This window comes from Euprymna scolopes, chromosome 46, assembly GCF_053919585.1.
Source record: "Euprymna scolopes isolate OS-2025 chromosome 46, ASM5391958v1, whole genome shotgun sequence".
Taxonomy (NCBI): Eukaryota; Metazoa; Mollusca; class Cephalopoda; order Sepiida; family Sepiolidae; genus Euprymna; species Euprymna scolopes.
Genome location: NC_136527.1, coordinates 15565257 through 15581770, shown reverse-complemented (window position 1 = coordinate 15581770; position 16514 = coordinate 15565257). Strand labels below are relative to the sequence as shown.

Sequence of the window (16514 nt, the reverse complement as noted above, 5' to 3'; positions counted from 1 at the left end):
GGGATGCTGAAAACGTAAACAGTAAAACAATACATTGTCAATGGGTCAAAGTTGATTTATTTGTAAGAAAATTGCGAGAGTATACTTGTAATACAGAATAGTTGCAAAACATCCTCACCCTTCTCATATTAAATAATAATTTCTAAATAATAACGTTAATATTTCAGTGCGCAGGTCAAATTCTGCAAAAGTAGCGATTGGTGTTTATTTGGTTATGCTGTTATTGGTTTATGTTTATGTACACATGCGCAACCGGAAGTCGTAAACCGGAAAGTGGGTTACATCACTCGTTACAAGGTCATTTGAGTTTTATAATTATATAGATTACTTTTGTTCGGCGTTGTAGGCAACAGACTATTCCTTTCTTTACATTATATGGATGGGGGAGTTGAAGTTTAGATATTGTCCAGTGAAAGTTGGCTTTCGATATACAGATGACCTACAATTGTGAATTACTTATGAATTCTATTTTGTCATGGCTGACGGAATGAAAGCCTGTAACCTTAAGATGCACCCGAAAAAGTTTGGAGGTTACATCGGCTGAAACGTTATGAGAACATCCATCTCTGATCATTATGATTAAAAAAAATATCCGTCTCCGATTCCTAGGTTTCTAAAAATATCTGCAGCAATTCCTAGGATTCTCAAAAATTCCACCTCTGATTTGTAGGATTCTAAAAATATCCATCTCCAATTCCTAGGATTCAAAAAATATCCGTCTTTGATTCCTAGGATTCTAAACATATTCATCTCTGATCCTTATGATTCGCAAAATATCAGTCTCTGATTCCTAGAATTCTAAACATATCTATATCCGATTCTTAGGATTGTAAAAATATCCGTTTCTGATTCTTAAGATTAAAAAAATATCCGTTTACGATTTCAAGGATTCTAAAAATATCTATCGCTAATTCTTAGGATTCTAAAAATATCCACCTCTTATCCTTCTGATTCTAATAATATCCGTCTCTCATTCCTAAGATTCTAAACTTAACAGCCTCTGATCCCTAAGAGTTTTAAAATACCGGCCTCTAATTTCTAGGATTCTAAAAATATCCATCCCCAAACAATGCAAATATCATTGCTTGCTTCTCCAATTTGCATTTTAAAATATATTTCTCTCCTTTTAATATAGGAATGTTCACTCTAGATCTGCTGGGAGGCCGACAATTACATTACTCAAAGAACAAGGTAAGTGAATTCTTGTTGCCTTTTCTGTCGTTGCCGTTCTTTCATGTAAAGTGATTCTTTAGATGCTCAGGATCATGACAAAAATATTCGCCTCTGATTTCTAAGATTCTAAAAAATATCCGCTTCCGATTCCTACAGTTGTAAACATATCCGTCACTGATTCCTAAGATTCTAAGAATATCTGTCTCCGATTCCTAGAATTCTAAAGCATTCCATCTTTGGTTCCTAAGATTCTAAAAATATCCGCCCCCCCCCTCCAATTCTTAGATTTAAAAAATATCCATCTCTGATTTCTTAAATTGTAGACATATCCGTCTCTGATTCCTAAGATTCTAAAAATATCTGCCTCTGATTCCTAAGATTCTTAAAATATCCATCTCCGATTCCTAGAATTGTAAACATATCCATTTCTGATTCTCCAGATTCCAAAAATATCTATCTCTGATTCCTATGATTCTAAAGATATCCGTCTCTGATTCCTATGATTCTAAAAAATATCTGCCTCTGATTCCTAAGATTCTAAAAATATCCATCCCTGATTCCTAAAATTCTAAAAATATCCGTCTCTGATTCTTAAGATTCCAATATCTGCCTCTGATTCTTTAGATTTTTAAAATATCCATCTCCGATTCTTAAGATTCCAATAATATCTGCCTCCGAGTCCTAAGATTCTAAAAATATCTATCTCTGATTCCTAAGATTCTAAAAATATCCATCTTTGATTTCTAAGATTCTAAAAATATCTATCTCTGATTCCTGAGATTCTAAACATATTTGTCTCCGATACTTAAGTTTCCAATAATATCTGCCTCTGATTCCTAAGATTCTAAAAATATCCACCTCCGATTCCTAAGATTGTAAACACATTTGTCTCCAATTCTTAAGATTCCAATAATATCTGCCTCCATTCCGATGATTCTAAAAAATATCCATCTCCGATTCCTAAGATTCTAAAAATATCTATCTCTGATTCCTGAGATTTCCCAACTTTACTGACATGCAGAAGTTCAAGTGTAATGTGAACAGACATCTTGCTACTCATCTCCCTTCATAATATCCCTGCAAATTATGTCCCCGATAGTAGCGCCGTACTGTGCCATGTTTGGGGTGAAAATAGAATAAAATAAATAAATAAAATATAACTAGCAGAGGTACCCGGCATTGCCTGGGTGTGTGGAGGTGGTGTAGTAAGGAATCCCCTCCAAAAAGGAGTGGAAGTAGCGAGGTAGAGGGGATCAAAACAATAGTAGGCAGCCCGGGTGGAGAGAGGTGTTGTTTAAAAATATTGGGAGCAGGCAGGTTCAAGGCCGGAAGCAAAGGAGGAAAAAACAAAAATGTAACGTCTTGGCCAATGCGTCCATGGCGAAATCGGAAGCCGAGAGCGTTGAAATTAAGAGTAGTCAGTTCAACAGAGACGATGACTTGCGAAAATATCAACAAAAAAAGCGACCACCTCCTTGTAAAAAACAGGTGAGTTGAGGTTGAAGGAATTAATTTTTCGATATTTGTTGTCTGAGACATTGAGCTTCAAAACGAAACTGATGTGTCGTGTGTGTCGAAAGTTTTAGCAGACATAAAAACATACATAAACAGACATTTGAGATTCATCTAATAGATTATGTAAAGTCAAAAACTAATACAAAAACTGTAATTATTTTATACAAAATCTGTGTTTTCTTTTTATAAATAAAAGGTGCCAAGAATGTGCTTCTACATGCATTTGATGGTCGGCCCGCGGTTGCAATGGAAGGCGTGAGAGAAGGTTATTATTTTTCCATTCCGCCATCCATTGTCAGGAGCGAACAGGTAAGCAATTAGTTTGCACTCACACTTTTTTTTGCCATAAGAAATTATCGTTTCTCTTGTCTACAATTACATTATTGTTGTAGACCCGTGCTATGGGTTACAAATGAAAGAAACCACAAGTAGTGTAAAGTGTATACAATATAATATGTATTTATCATAAAGAATCCAAGAGCCACTGAAGTGGTATGAGAGGAACATGTTCGTAGCATGCGGTTAAACATGGTATGAATGTATCCATTTAGTTACTGAAAACAGTGGTATTCATAGGACTGGTTGATTCCACTTAGTTCTCAAATAGGGGTGATTTGTACCCCACAACATTTATTAAAACATTTTTTTCACTCACGTTCAACCCTAACAAGGCATATTGCCACTTGGACATAGGGTTACAATTGGACTTTTTGTCCGCAACTTGGTTTTAAAATTTATAGTTTCTTTAAATGCTGTCGTAATGGCTCTTGTGGGCTGCGACGTTGTTTGGCTGTGGAATTTATTATATATATATATATATATATATATATATATATGTTGCATCCCTCTGCCTGTTCTACAAGTATTTTAATGGTGAATGCTCTGATGAACTGCAAGCACTTGTGCCCCCACGACATGAACACCCTCAACAGACCCGACAAGCTGCAAAATCCCACCCCCACACAGTAGAGATCCCTAGATGTAAAAGATCTTTCTACTCCAGTAGTTTCTTCCCCAGAACCGCTAGACTTTGGAATTCCATTCCAGGTCACTGCTTTCCCAACTGTACTGACATGCAGAAGTTCAAGTGCAACGTGAACCAACATCTTGCTGCCCAAATCCCTACATAGTACCCCAGTAGTTGTTTACCCTGATAATAGCCCCTTACACCAAAGTGGCAATGTGCCTTGTTTGGGGTGAAAATGTAATAAAAAAAAAATATATATATATATATATTTGGTGCCTCTCCTTTGTGAAATTACAATTGGCACGCTCACACTAGGGGAACTTCCAGAAGGTGTTGGAACTGTACAACAAGTGCATTACAGCCAGAGGAGATTACTTGGAAGGGGACTAGAGTTTTATGTATGTACTATCAATAAAAGTGGCCATATGAAAAAAAAAAATTTTTTTCTTGTCATTTCTCTCCAACCCAAACCTTTTCTTCTATTCAATGTCGACCGACCATTTTTTCTCTTGTCTTTCATGTCTTCCAAGAAGCAAAAACTTGTGAAACAACTTCCGCTAGAAAATTTGATCCTTGAGTCCGACTCACCTGCTCTCGGACCGGAAAAACAGGTGAGAAATATTTCCAAATGTATTTTAATCCAGCCCCGAGTTGTAAAAATACAGATTTCTTTTTCAAGTTTTTCTTTTGAAAACCATTTCCATCCTTCAAGTCTTCCCTTTCCTGTTGTCCTGTTACAAAAGAGATTATAAAAACATTGGTACTGTCGGTTTCAAGTCTAAAACAAATGGGACCAATCCCTGATCGCCTATGTTGGTCCCTCTTCAGCCTCTGTTTGTATCTGAATCACTGATTTGTATCAGAAATCCACTGAGGAGAGCTCGATATAGGCGACCAGAGATTTAAAAAATTTTGATAATCTTTACTTTTTGCTTGTTAACGGATTTTTCTGCAAACCTGGATTACCTATATTTGGATTATGCCAAATTTTTCTTTTCGGAACAAATTTCTTATTGATAATATGTTTTTTTTTTTTACATAGACGTCAAGGCCGATAGGCCACTCAAGGATAAGGGTTAAAGAGTGTAGAGTAGTCAAAAGGACAATATAGTAATCGATAGTAATGGAAGTTCGGTAAATTTGTTAACTTAAGTGGAACGGCTCATCAGAAACTTGTTCACGTTGGACTTGAAGACAACCATATTATAGACAGCTGGAAAGCAGGAAAACGGAAGACAATTCCACAGGCGTGCAGTTCTAAGAAAGAAGCTTTGATCATGGAATCTGTTTAGGTTTAGGCACAGATAAAGAGTGGGGAAAATTATTGATAATGTTTTCAGCTAGTCTAGTGTTTCTTGTGAAAGTTTGGCGAGGGGGGACCATAGATTGAAGCTCAGTCGAACACTTTCCATGAAAATAACGATAAAGCAGAGACAAACTCGCAACATCTCTTCTGTGAGATAGAGGTTGCAGCGAAGAGAAAAGGACATCTCCCACCAGGCCACGAAGTCTATTTTGAACCCTATCAAGGCAGGACAAGCTTTGTTATAATATTCATTTGCTAATATCTTTCTTTTGATGAGAAGAACATATTTCTTTGAAACTCTGCGGATTAAGGAAAGTTCAATATACCTTTTTTGAGTATCTTGTCGAACAATGAATTATTGTAAAATATATTTTTGCGGTCTTTAATTTTTTTGTTTACATATATATATATATATATATATATATATATATATATAAATCTATAAATATAAAAGCGAAAATGTATGTTTGTATGTGTGTTCGCTTTTTCTGTATGTCTACAAAAGGCTTTTTTCAGAGAAGCGGTCGCTCGGTTCACAATATATATAGTGGCGCCAAATTGACGTGATCACTAGGATACTTCAAGTAAAAGTCAAATATGAACAGGTAAAATTATAGAGGAATAAAAGGCAAATAAATATATCATATTTAAGCATATTTTACGACCAGGCAAAGCTGCCCCCCCCTAGTAGATATATTATAGAGTAATTATACAGATCAGCTCAATTTCATTTATTTTAAAAATTATTTCATTTATTTTAGAAGTTATTTTAATTGTTTAAAAAGTATTTTATTAATTTAAAAATTATTTCATAAATTTTAAAAACTTATTTTATTTATTTTAAAAATAATTTTATTTATTTTAACAACTATTTCATTTCTTTTAAAAATCATTTTATTTTAAAAATCATTTTATTTATTTTAAAAATCATTTTACTTATTTTAAAAGTTGTTTTAATTATTTTAAAAATCGTTTTATTTATTAAAAAGTCAACGTGTATTCAAATGAAAATTTCTAAGTCCAAACAAGAGGGGATGTGGATATAGGTAGATGAGAATCCTATAGACCAATGCAAGTCAACGTGTATTCAATTGAAAATTTCAAAGTCCAAACAACAGGGGATGTTGATATAGGTAGATGAGAATCCTATAGACCAATGCAAGTCAACGTGTATTCAATGTAAAATTTCTAAGTCCAAACAACAGGGGATGTGGATATAGGTAGATGAGAATCCTATAGACCAATGCAAGTCAACGTGTATTCAATTGAAAATTTCTAAGTCCAAACAAGAGGGGATGTGGATATAGGTAGATCAGAATCCTATAGACCAATGCAAGTCAACGTGTATTCAATTGAAAATTTCTAAGTCTAAACAACAGGGGATGTGGATATAGGTATATGAGAATCTTATAGACCAATGCAAGTCAACGTGTATTCAATTGAAAATTTCTAAGTCCAAACAACAGGGGATGTGGATATAGGTAGATGAGAATCCTATAGACCAATGCAAGTCAACGTGTATTCAATTGAAAATTTCTAAGTCCAAACAACAGGGGATGTGGATATAGGTATATGAGAATCCTATAGACCAATGCAAACCAACGTGTATTCAATTGAAAATTTCTAAGTCCAAAAAAGAGGGGATGTGGATATAGGTAGATGAGAATCCTATAGACCAATGCAAGTCAACGTGTATTCAATTGAAAATTTCTAAGTCCAAACAAGAGGGGATGTGGATATAGGTAGATGAGAATCCTATAGACCAATGCAAGTCAACGTGTATTCAATTGAAAATTTCTAAGTCCAAACAAGAGGGGATGTGGATATAGGTAGATGAGAATCCTATAGACCAATGCAAGTCAACGTGTATTCAATTGAAAATTTCTAAGTCCAAACAACAGGGGATGTGGATATAGGTATATGAGAATCCTATAGACCAATGCAAGTCAACGTGTATTCAATTGAAAATTTCTAAGTCCAAAAAAGAGGGGATGTGGATATAGGTAGATGAGAATCCTATAGACCAATGCAAGTCAACGTGTATTCAATTGAGAATTTCTAAGTCCAAACAAGAGGGGATGTGGATATAGGTAGATGAGAATCCTATAGACCAATGCAAGTCAACGTGTATTCAATTGAAAATTTCTAAGTCCAAACAAGAAGGGATGTGGATATAGGTAGATCAGAATCCTATAGACCAATGCAAGTCAACGTGTATTCAATTGAAAATTTCTAAGTCCAAACAACAGGGGATGTGGATATAGGTAGATGAGAATCCTATAGACCAATGCAAGTCAACCTGTATTCAATTGAAAATTTCTAAGTCCAAACAAGAGGGGATGTGGATATAGGTAGATGAGAATCCTATAGACCAATGTAAGTCAACGTGTATTCAATTGAAAATTTCTAAGTCCAAACAAGAAGGGATGTGGATATAGGTAGATGAGAATCCTATAGACCAATGCAAGTCAACGTGTATTCAATTGAAAATTTCTAAGTCCAAACAAGAGGGGATGTGGATATAGGTAGATGAGAATCCTATAGACCAATGCAAGTCAACGTGTATTCAATTGAAAATTTCTAAGTCCAAACAACAGGGGATGTGGATATAGGTAGATGAGAATCCTATAGACCAATGCAAGTCAACGTGTATTCAAATGAAAATTTCTAAGTCCAAACAAGAGGGGATGTGGATATAGGTAGATGAGAATCTTATAGACCAATGCAAGTCAACGTGTATTCAATTGAAAATTTCTAAGTCCAAACAAGAGGGGATGTGGATATAGGTAGATGAGAATCTTATAGACCAATGCAAGTCAACGTGTATTCAATTGAAAATTTCTAAGTCCAAACAAGAGGGGATGTGGATATAGGTAGATGAGAATCCTATAGACCAATGCAAGTCAACGTGTATTCAATTGAAAATTTCTAAGTCCAAACAACAGGGGATGTTGATATAGGTAGATGAGAATCCTATAGACCAATTCAAGTCAACGTGTATTCAATGTAAAATTTCTAAGTCCAAACAACAGGGGATGTGGATATAGGTAGATGAGAATCCTATAGACCAATGCAAGTCAACGTGTATTTAATTGAAAATTTCTAAGTCCAAACAACAGGGGATGTGGATATAGGTAGATGAGAATCCTATAGACCAATGCAAGTCAACGTGTATTCAATTGAAAATTTCTAAGTCCAAACAAGAGGGGATGTGGATATAGGTAGATGAGAATCTTATAGACCAATGCAAGTCAACGTGTATTCAATTGAAAATTTCTAAGTCCAAACAAGAGGGGATGTGGATATAGGTAGATTAGAATCTTATAGACCAATGCAAGTCAACGTGTATTCAATTGAAAATTTCTAAGTCAAAACAAGAGAGGATGTGGATATAGGTAGATGAGAATCTTATAGACCAATGCAAGTCAACGTGTATTCAATTGAAAATTTCTAAGTCCAAACAACAGGGGATGTGGATATAGGTAGATGAGAATCCTATAGACCAATGCAAGTCAACGTGTATTCAATTGAAAATTTCTAAGTCCAAACAAGAGGGGATGTGGATATAGGTAGATCAGAATCCTATAGACCAATTCAAGTCAACGTGTATTCAATTGAAAATTTCTAAGTCCAAACAACAGGGGATGTGGATATAGGTAGATCAGAATCTTATAGACCAATGCAAGTCAACGTGTATTCAATTGAAAATTTCTAAGTCCAAACAACAGGGGATGCGGATATAGGTAGATGAGAATCCTATAGACCAATGCAAGTCAACGTGTATTCAAATGAAAATTTCTAAGTCCAAACAACAGGGGATGTGGATATAGGTAGATGAGAATCTTATAGACCAATGCAAGTCAACGTGTATTCAATTGAAAATTTCTAAGTCCAAACAAGAGGGGATGTGGATATAGGTAGATGAGAATCTTATAGACCAATGCAAGTCAACGTGTATTCAATTGAAAATTTCCAAGTCCAAACAAGAGGGGATGTGGATATAGGTAGATGAGAATCCTATAGACCAATGCAAGTCAACGTGTATTCAATTGACAATTTCTAAGTCCAAACAACAGGGGATGTTGATATAGGTAGATGAGAATCCTATAGACCAATTCAAGTCAACGTGTATTCAATGTAAAATTTCTAAGTCCAAACAACAGGGGATGTGGATATAGGTAGATGAGAATCCTATAGACCAATGCAAGTCAACGTGTATTCAATTGAAAATTTCTAAGTCCAAACAACAGGGGATGTGGATATAGGTAGATGAGAATCCTATAGACCAATGCAAGTCAACGTGTATTCAATTGAAAATTTCTAAGTCCAAACAACAGGGGATGTGGATATAGGTAGATGAGAATCCTATAGACCAATGCAAGTCAACGTGTATTCAATTGAAAATTTCTAAGTCCAAACAAGAGGGGATGTGGATATAGGTATATGAGAATCCTATAGACCAATGCAAATCAACGTGTATTCAATTGAAAATTTCTAAGTCCAAACAAGAGGGGATGTGGATATAGGTAGATGAGAATCCTATAGACCAATGCAAGTCAACGTGTATTCAATTGAAAATTTCTAAGTCCAAACAAGAGGGGATGTGGATATAGGTAGATGAGAATCCTATAGACCAATGCAAGTCAACGTGTATTCAATTGAAAATTTCTAAGTCCAAACAACAGGGGATGTTGATATAGGTAGATGAGAATCCTATAGACCAATGCAAGTCAACGTGTATTCAATTGAAAATTTCTAAGTCCAAACAACAGGGGATGTGGATATAGGTAGATGAGAATCCTATAGACCAATGCAAGTCAACGTGTATTCAATTGAAAATTTCTAAGTCCAAACAACAGGGGATGTGGATATAGGTAGATGAGAATCCTATAGACCAATGCAAGTCAACGTGTATTCAATTGAAAATTTCTAAGTCCAAACAACAGGGGATGTGGATATAGGTAGATGAGAATCCTATAGACCAATGCAAGTCAACGTGTATTCAATTGAAAATTTCTAAGTCCAAACAAGAGGGGATGTGGATATAGGTATATGAGAATCCTATAGACCAATGCAAATCAACGTGTATTCAATTGAAAATTTCTAAGTCCAAACAAGAGGGGATGTGGATATAGGTAGATGAGAATCCTATAGACCAATGCAAGTCAACGTGTATTCAATTGAAAATTTCTAAGTCCAAACAAGAGGGGATGTGGATATAGGTAGATGAGAATCCTATAGACCAATGCAAGTCAACGTGTATTCAATTGAAAATTTCTAAGTCCAAACAACAGGGGATGTTGATATAGGTAGATGAGAATCCTATAGACCAATGCAAGTCAACGTGTATTCAATTGAAAATTTCTAAGTCCAAACAAGAGGGGATGTGGATATAGGTAGATGAGAATCTTATAGACCAATGCAAGTCAACGTGTATTCAATTGAAAATTTCTAAGTCCAAACAAGAGGGGATGTGGATATAGGTAGATGAGAATCCTATAGACCAATGCAAGTCAACGTGTATTCAATTGAAAATTTCTAAGTCCAAACAACAGGGGATGTTGATATAGGTAGATGAGAATCCTATAGACCAATTCAAGTCAACGTGTATTCAATGTAAAATTTCTAAGTCCAAACAACAGGGGATGTGGATATAGGTAGATGAGAATCCTATAGACCAATGCAAGTCAACGTGTATTTAATTGAAAATTTCTAAGTCCAAACAACAGGGGATGTGGATATAGGTAGATGAGAATCCTATAGACCAATGCAAGTCAACGTGTATTCAATTGAAAATTTCTAAGTCCAAACAAGAGGGGATGTGGATATAGGTAGATGAGAATCTTATAGACCAATGCAAGTCAACGTGTATTCAATTGAAAATTTCTAAGTCCAAACAAGAGGGGATGTGGATATAGGTAGATTAGAATCTTATAGACCAATGCAAGTCAACGTGTATTCAATTGAAAATTTCTAAGTCAAAACAAGAGAGGATGTGGATATAGGTAGATGAGAATCTTATAGACCAATGCAAGTCAACGTGTATTCAATTGAAAATTTCTAAGTCCAAACAACAGGGGATGTGGATATAGGTAGATGAGAATCCTATAGACCAATGCAAGTCAACGTGTATTCAATTGAAAATTTCTAAGTCCAAACAAGAGGGGATGTGGATATAGGTAGATCAGAATCCTATAGACCAATTCAAGTCAACGTGTATTCAATTGAAAATTTCTAAGTCCAAACAACAGGGGATGTGGATATAGGTAGATCAGAATCTTATAGACCAATGCAAGTCAACGTGTATTCAATTGAAAATTTCTAAGTCCAAACAACAGGGGATGCGGATATAGGTAGATGAGAATCCTATAGACCAATGCAAGTCAACGTGTATTCAAATGAAAATTTCTAAGTCCAAACAACAGGGGATGTGGATATAGGTAGATGAGAATCTTATAGACCAATGCAAGTCAACGTGTATTCAATTGAAAATTTCTAAGTCCAAACAAGAGGGGATGTGGATATAGGTAGATGAGAATCTTATAGACCAATGCAAGTCAACGTGTATTCAATTGAAAATTTCCAAGTCCAAACAAGAGGGGATGTGGATATAGGTAGATGAGAATCCTATAGACCAATGCAAGTCAACGTGTATTCAATTGACAATTTCTAAGTCCAAACAACAGGGGATGTTGATATAGGTAGATGAGAATCCTATAGACCAATTCAAGTCAACGTGTATTCAATGTAAAATTTCTAAGTCCAAACAACAGGGGATGTGGATATAGGTAGATGAGAATCCTATAGACCAATGCAAGTCAACGTGTATTCAATTGAAAATTTCTAAGTCCAAACAACAGGGGATGTGGATATAGGTAGATGAGAATCCTATAGACCAATGCAAGTCAACGTGTATTCAATTGAAAATTTCTAAGTCCAAACAACAGGGGATGTGGATATAGGTAGATGAGAATCCTATAGACCAATGCAAGTCAACGTGTATTCAATTGAAAATTTCTAAGTCCAAACAAGAGGGGATGTGGATATAGGTATATGAGAATCCTATAGACCAATGCAAATCAACGTGTATTCAATTGAAAATTTCTAAGTCCAAACAAGAGGGGATGTGGATATAGGTAGATGAGAATCTTATAGACCAATGCAAGTCAACGTGTATTCAATTGAAAATTTCTAAGTCCAAACAAGAGGGGATGTGGATATAGGTAGATGAGAATCCTATAGACCAATGCAAGTCAACGTGTATTCAATTGAAAATTTCTAAGTCCAAACAACAGGGGATGTTGATATAGGTAGATGAGAATCCTATAGACCAATTCAAGTCAACGTGTATTCAATGTAAAATTTCTAAGTCCAAACAACAGGGGATGTGGATATAGGTAGATGAGAATCCTATAGACCAATGCAAGTCAACGTGTATTTAATTGAAAATTTCTAAGTCCAAACAACAGGGGATGTGGATATAGGTAGATGAGAATCCTATAGACCAATGCAAGTCAACGTGTATTCAATTGAAAATTTCTAAGTCCAAACAAGAGGGGATGTGGATATAGGTAGATGAGAATCTTATAGACCAATGCAAGTCAACGTGTATTCAATTGAAAATTTCTAAGTCCAAACAAGAGGGGATGTGGATATAGGTAGATTAGAATCTTATAGACCAATGCAAGTCAACGTGTATTCAATTGAAAATTTCTAAGTCAAAACAAGAGAGGATGTGGATATAGGTAGATGAGAATCTTATAGACCAATGCAAGTCAACGTGTATTCAATTGAAAATTTCTAAGTCCAAACAACAGGGGATGTGGATATAGGTAGATGAGAATCCTATAGACCAATGCAAGTCAACGTGTATTCAATTGAAAATTTCTAAGTCCAAACAAGAGGGGATGTGGATATAGGTAGATCAGAATCCTATAGACCAATTCAAGTCAACGTGTATTCAATTGAAAATTTCTAAGTCCAAACAACAGGGGATGTGGATATAGGTAGATCAGAATCTTATAGACCAATGCAAGTCAACGTGTATTCAATTGAAAATTTCTAAGTCCAAACAACAGGGGATGCGGATATAGGTAGATGAGAATCCTATAGACCAATGCAAGTCAACGTGTATTCAAATGAAAATTTCTAAGTCCAAACAACAGGGGATGTGGATATAGGTAGATGAGAATCTTATAGACCAATGCAAGTCAACGTGTATTCAATTGAAAATTTCTAAGTCCAAACAAGAGGGGATGTGGATATAGGTAGATGAGAATCTTATAGACCAATGCAAGTCAACGTGTATTCAATTGAAAATTTCCAAGTCCAAACAAGAGGGGATGTGGATATAGGTAGATGAGAATCCTATAGACCAATGCAAGTCAACGTGTATTCAATTGACAATTTCTAAGTCCAAACAACAGGGGATGTTGATATAGGTAGATGAGAATCCTATAGACCAATTCAAGTCAACGTGTATTCAATGTAAAATTTCTAAGTCCAAACAACAGGGGATGTGGATATAGGTAGATGAGAATCCTATAGACCAATGCAAGTCAACGTGTATTCAATTGAAAATTTCTAAGTCCAAACAACAGGGGATGTGGATATAGGTAGATGAGAATCCTATAGACCAATGCAAGTCAACGTGTATTCAATTGAAAATTTCTAAGTCCAAACAACAGGGGATGTGGATATAGGTAGATGAGAATCCTATAGACCAATGCAAGTCAACGTGTATTCAATTGAAAATTTCTAAGTCCAAACAAGAGGGGATGTGGATATAGGTATATGAGAATCCTATAGACCAATGCAAATCAACGTGTATTCAATTGAAAATTTCTAAGTCCAAACAAGAGGGGATGTGGATATAGGTAGATGAGAATCCTATAGACCAATGCAAGTCAACGTGTATTCAATTGAAAATTTCTAAGTCCAAACAAGAGGGGATGTGGATATAGGTAGATGAGAATCCTATAGACCAATGCAAGTCAACGTGTATTCAATTGAAAATTTCTAAGTCCAAACAACAGGGGATGTTGATATAGGTAGATGAGAATCCTATAGACCAATTCAAGTCAACGTGTATTCAATGTAAAATTTCTAAGTCCAAACAACAGGGGATGTGGATATAGGTAGATGAGAATCCTATAGACCAATGCAAGTCAACGTGTATTCAATTGAAAATTTCTAAGTCCAAACAACAGGGGATGTGGATATAGGTAGATGAGAATCCTATAGACCAATGCAAGTCAACGTGTATTCAATTGAAAATTTCTAAGTCCAAACAAGAGGGGATGTGGATATAGGTAGATGAGAATCTTATAGACCAATGCAAGTCAACGTGTATTCAATTGAAAATTTCTAAGTCCAAACAAGAGGGGATGTGGATATAGGTAGATTAGAATCTTATAGACCAATGCAAGTCAACGTGTATTCAATTGAAAATTTCTAAGTCAAAACAAGAGGGGATGTGGATATAGGTAGATGAGAATCTTATAGACCAATGCAAGTCAACGTGTATTCAATTGAAAATTTCTAAGTCCAAACAAGAGGGGATGTGGATATAGGTAGATGAGAATCCTATAGACCAATGCAAGTCAACGTGTATTCAATTGAAAATTTCTAAGTCCAAACAAGAGGGGATGTGGATATAGGTAGATCAGAATCCTATAGACCAATGCAAGTCAACGTGTATTCAATTGAAAATTTCTAAGTCCAAACAAGACGGGATGTGGATATAGGTATATGAGAATCCTATAGACCAATGCAAGTCAACGTGTATTCAATTGAAAATTTCTAAGTCTAAACAAGACGGGATGTGGATATAGGTATATGAGAATCTTATAGACCAATGCAAGTCAACGTGTATTCAATTGAAAATTTCTAAGTCCAAACAACAGGGGATGTGGATATAGGTAGATGAGAATCCTATAGACCAATGCAAGTCAACGTGTATTCAATTGAAAATTTCTAAGTCCAAACAAGAGGGGATGTGGATATAGGTATATGAGAATCCTATAGACCAATGCAAATCAACGTGTATTCAATTGAAAATTTCTAAGTCCAAACAAGAGGGGATGTGGATATAGGTAGATGAGAATCCTATAGACCAATGCAAGTCAACGTGTATTCAATTGAAAATTTCTAAGTCCAAACAAGAGGGGATGTGGATATAGGTAGATGAGAATCCTATAGACCAATGCAAGTCAACGTGTATTCAATTGAAAATTTCTAAGTCCAAACAAGAGGGGATGTGGATATAGGTAGATGAGAATCCTATAGACCAAGGTAAGTCAACGTGTATTCAATTGAAAATTTCTAAGTCCAAACAACAGGGGATGTGGATATAGGTAGATGAGAATCCTATAGACCAATGCAAGTCAACGTGTATTCAATTGAAAATTTCTAAGTCCAAAAAAGAGGGGATGTGGATATAGGTAGATGAGAATCCTATAGACCAATGCAAGTCAACGTGTATTCAATTGAGAATTTCTAAGTCCAAACAAGAGGGGATGTGGATATAGGTAGATGAGAATCCTATAGACCAATGCAAGTCAACGTGTATTCAATTGAAAATTTCTAAGTCCAAACAAGAAGGGATGTGGATATAGGTAGATCAGAATCCTATAGACCAATGCAAGTCAACGTGTATTCAATTGAAAATTTCTAAGTCCAAACAAGAGGGGATGTGGATATAGGTAGATGAGAATCCTATAGACCAATGCAAGTCAACGTGTATTCAATTGAAAATTTCTAAGTCCAAACAAGAAGGGATGTGGATATAGGTAGATCAGAATCCTATAGACCAATGCAAGTCAACGTGTATTCAATTGAAAATTTCTAAGTCCAAACAAGAGGGGATGTAGGTATAGATAGGTGAGAATCCTATAGACCAAGCCTTCTCAACGTGTATTCAAATGAAAATTTCTAAGTCCTTACAGGGGTGGACGTAGGTATAGGTAGATGAGGAGCTACTAGACCAACACATGTCAAGTAGTATTCAATTGAAATCTCTAAGTTCAAAACAGTGTAAGTAAGTGTCTTGAAGTGCCCGATCGACGCCTACTGCCATGTTGGGTGCATGTAGGCGTAGCAAAATGCCTTCTAATCTGCTAGGCACATCGGGACTTAGTTTTTTTTTCTGTCCTTTCTCTGCACCGTGTAGGTTGGCGTCTGGATGTGCCTCATCGACGCCTACTGTTACCTGGGATAGCAAGACGGGGAATAGGGATAAAGAATAAGAAAAGGGAGATAGACAGATCTAGATAAATACAGAGGTATAAAGAGAGACAGGCAAGGGAGATACATTTCATGATTCAACTTATATGCTAATAGGAAATAGTTTGTATATCAGGAACACAAGCATTGTTTTTACTGGTTAATTCTACATCAGAATACACTTGTAGATTTTATGTAGCTTTTTTTCTATAGGGAACATGCAAATAGCACACATAACATCTAGACATATAAATATATACATAAAACAATTATAGTTATGAGATATATCTGAACTAATCCAAAAAGACAATAATGATGAATATCATCACT

The 16514-nt window shown here is 35.5% G+C and overlaps 1 long non-coding RNA gene across 2 annotated transcripts; it reads left to right on the top strand.

Annotated features, from left to right (window-relative positions):
• Nucleotides 1-1032: 1032 nt before the first annotated feature.
• LOC145270062 (uncharacterized) lies at nt 1033-5677 on the top strand. Of its 2 annotated transcripts, none has more exons than XR_013865301.1 (3): nt 1033-1191; nt 2885-2997; nt 4189-5677. It is a non-coding gene; the product is annotated as an uncharacterized LOC145270062 (long non-coding RNA). The 2 variants fall into 2 exon arrangements; XR_013865300.1 differs by having other exon boundaries at nt 1034-1191; nt 4186-4216.
• Nucleotides 5678-16514: the final 10837 nt, after the last annotated feature.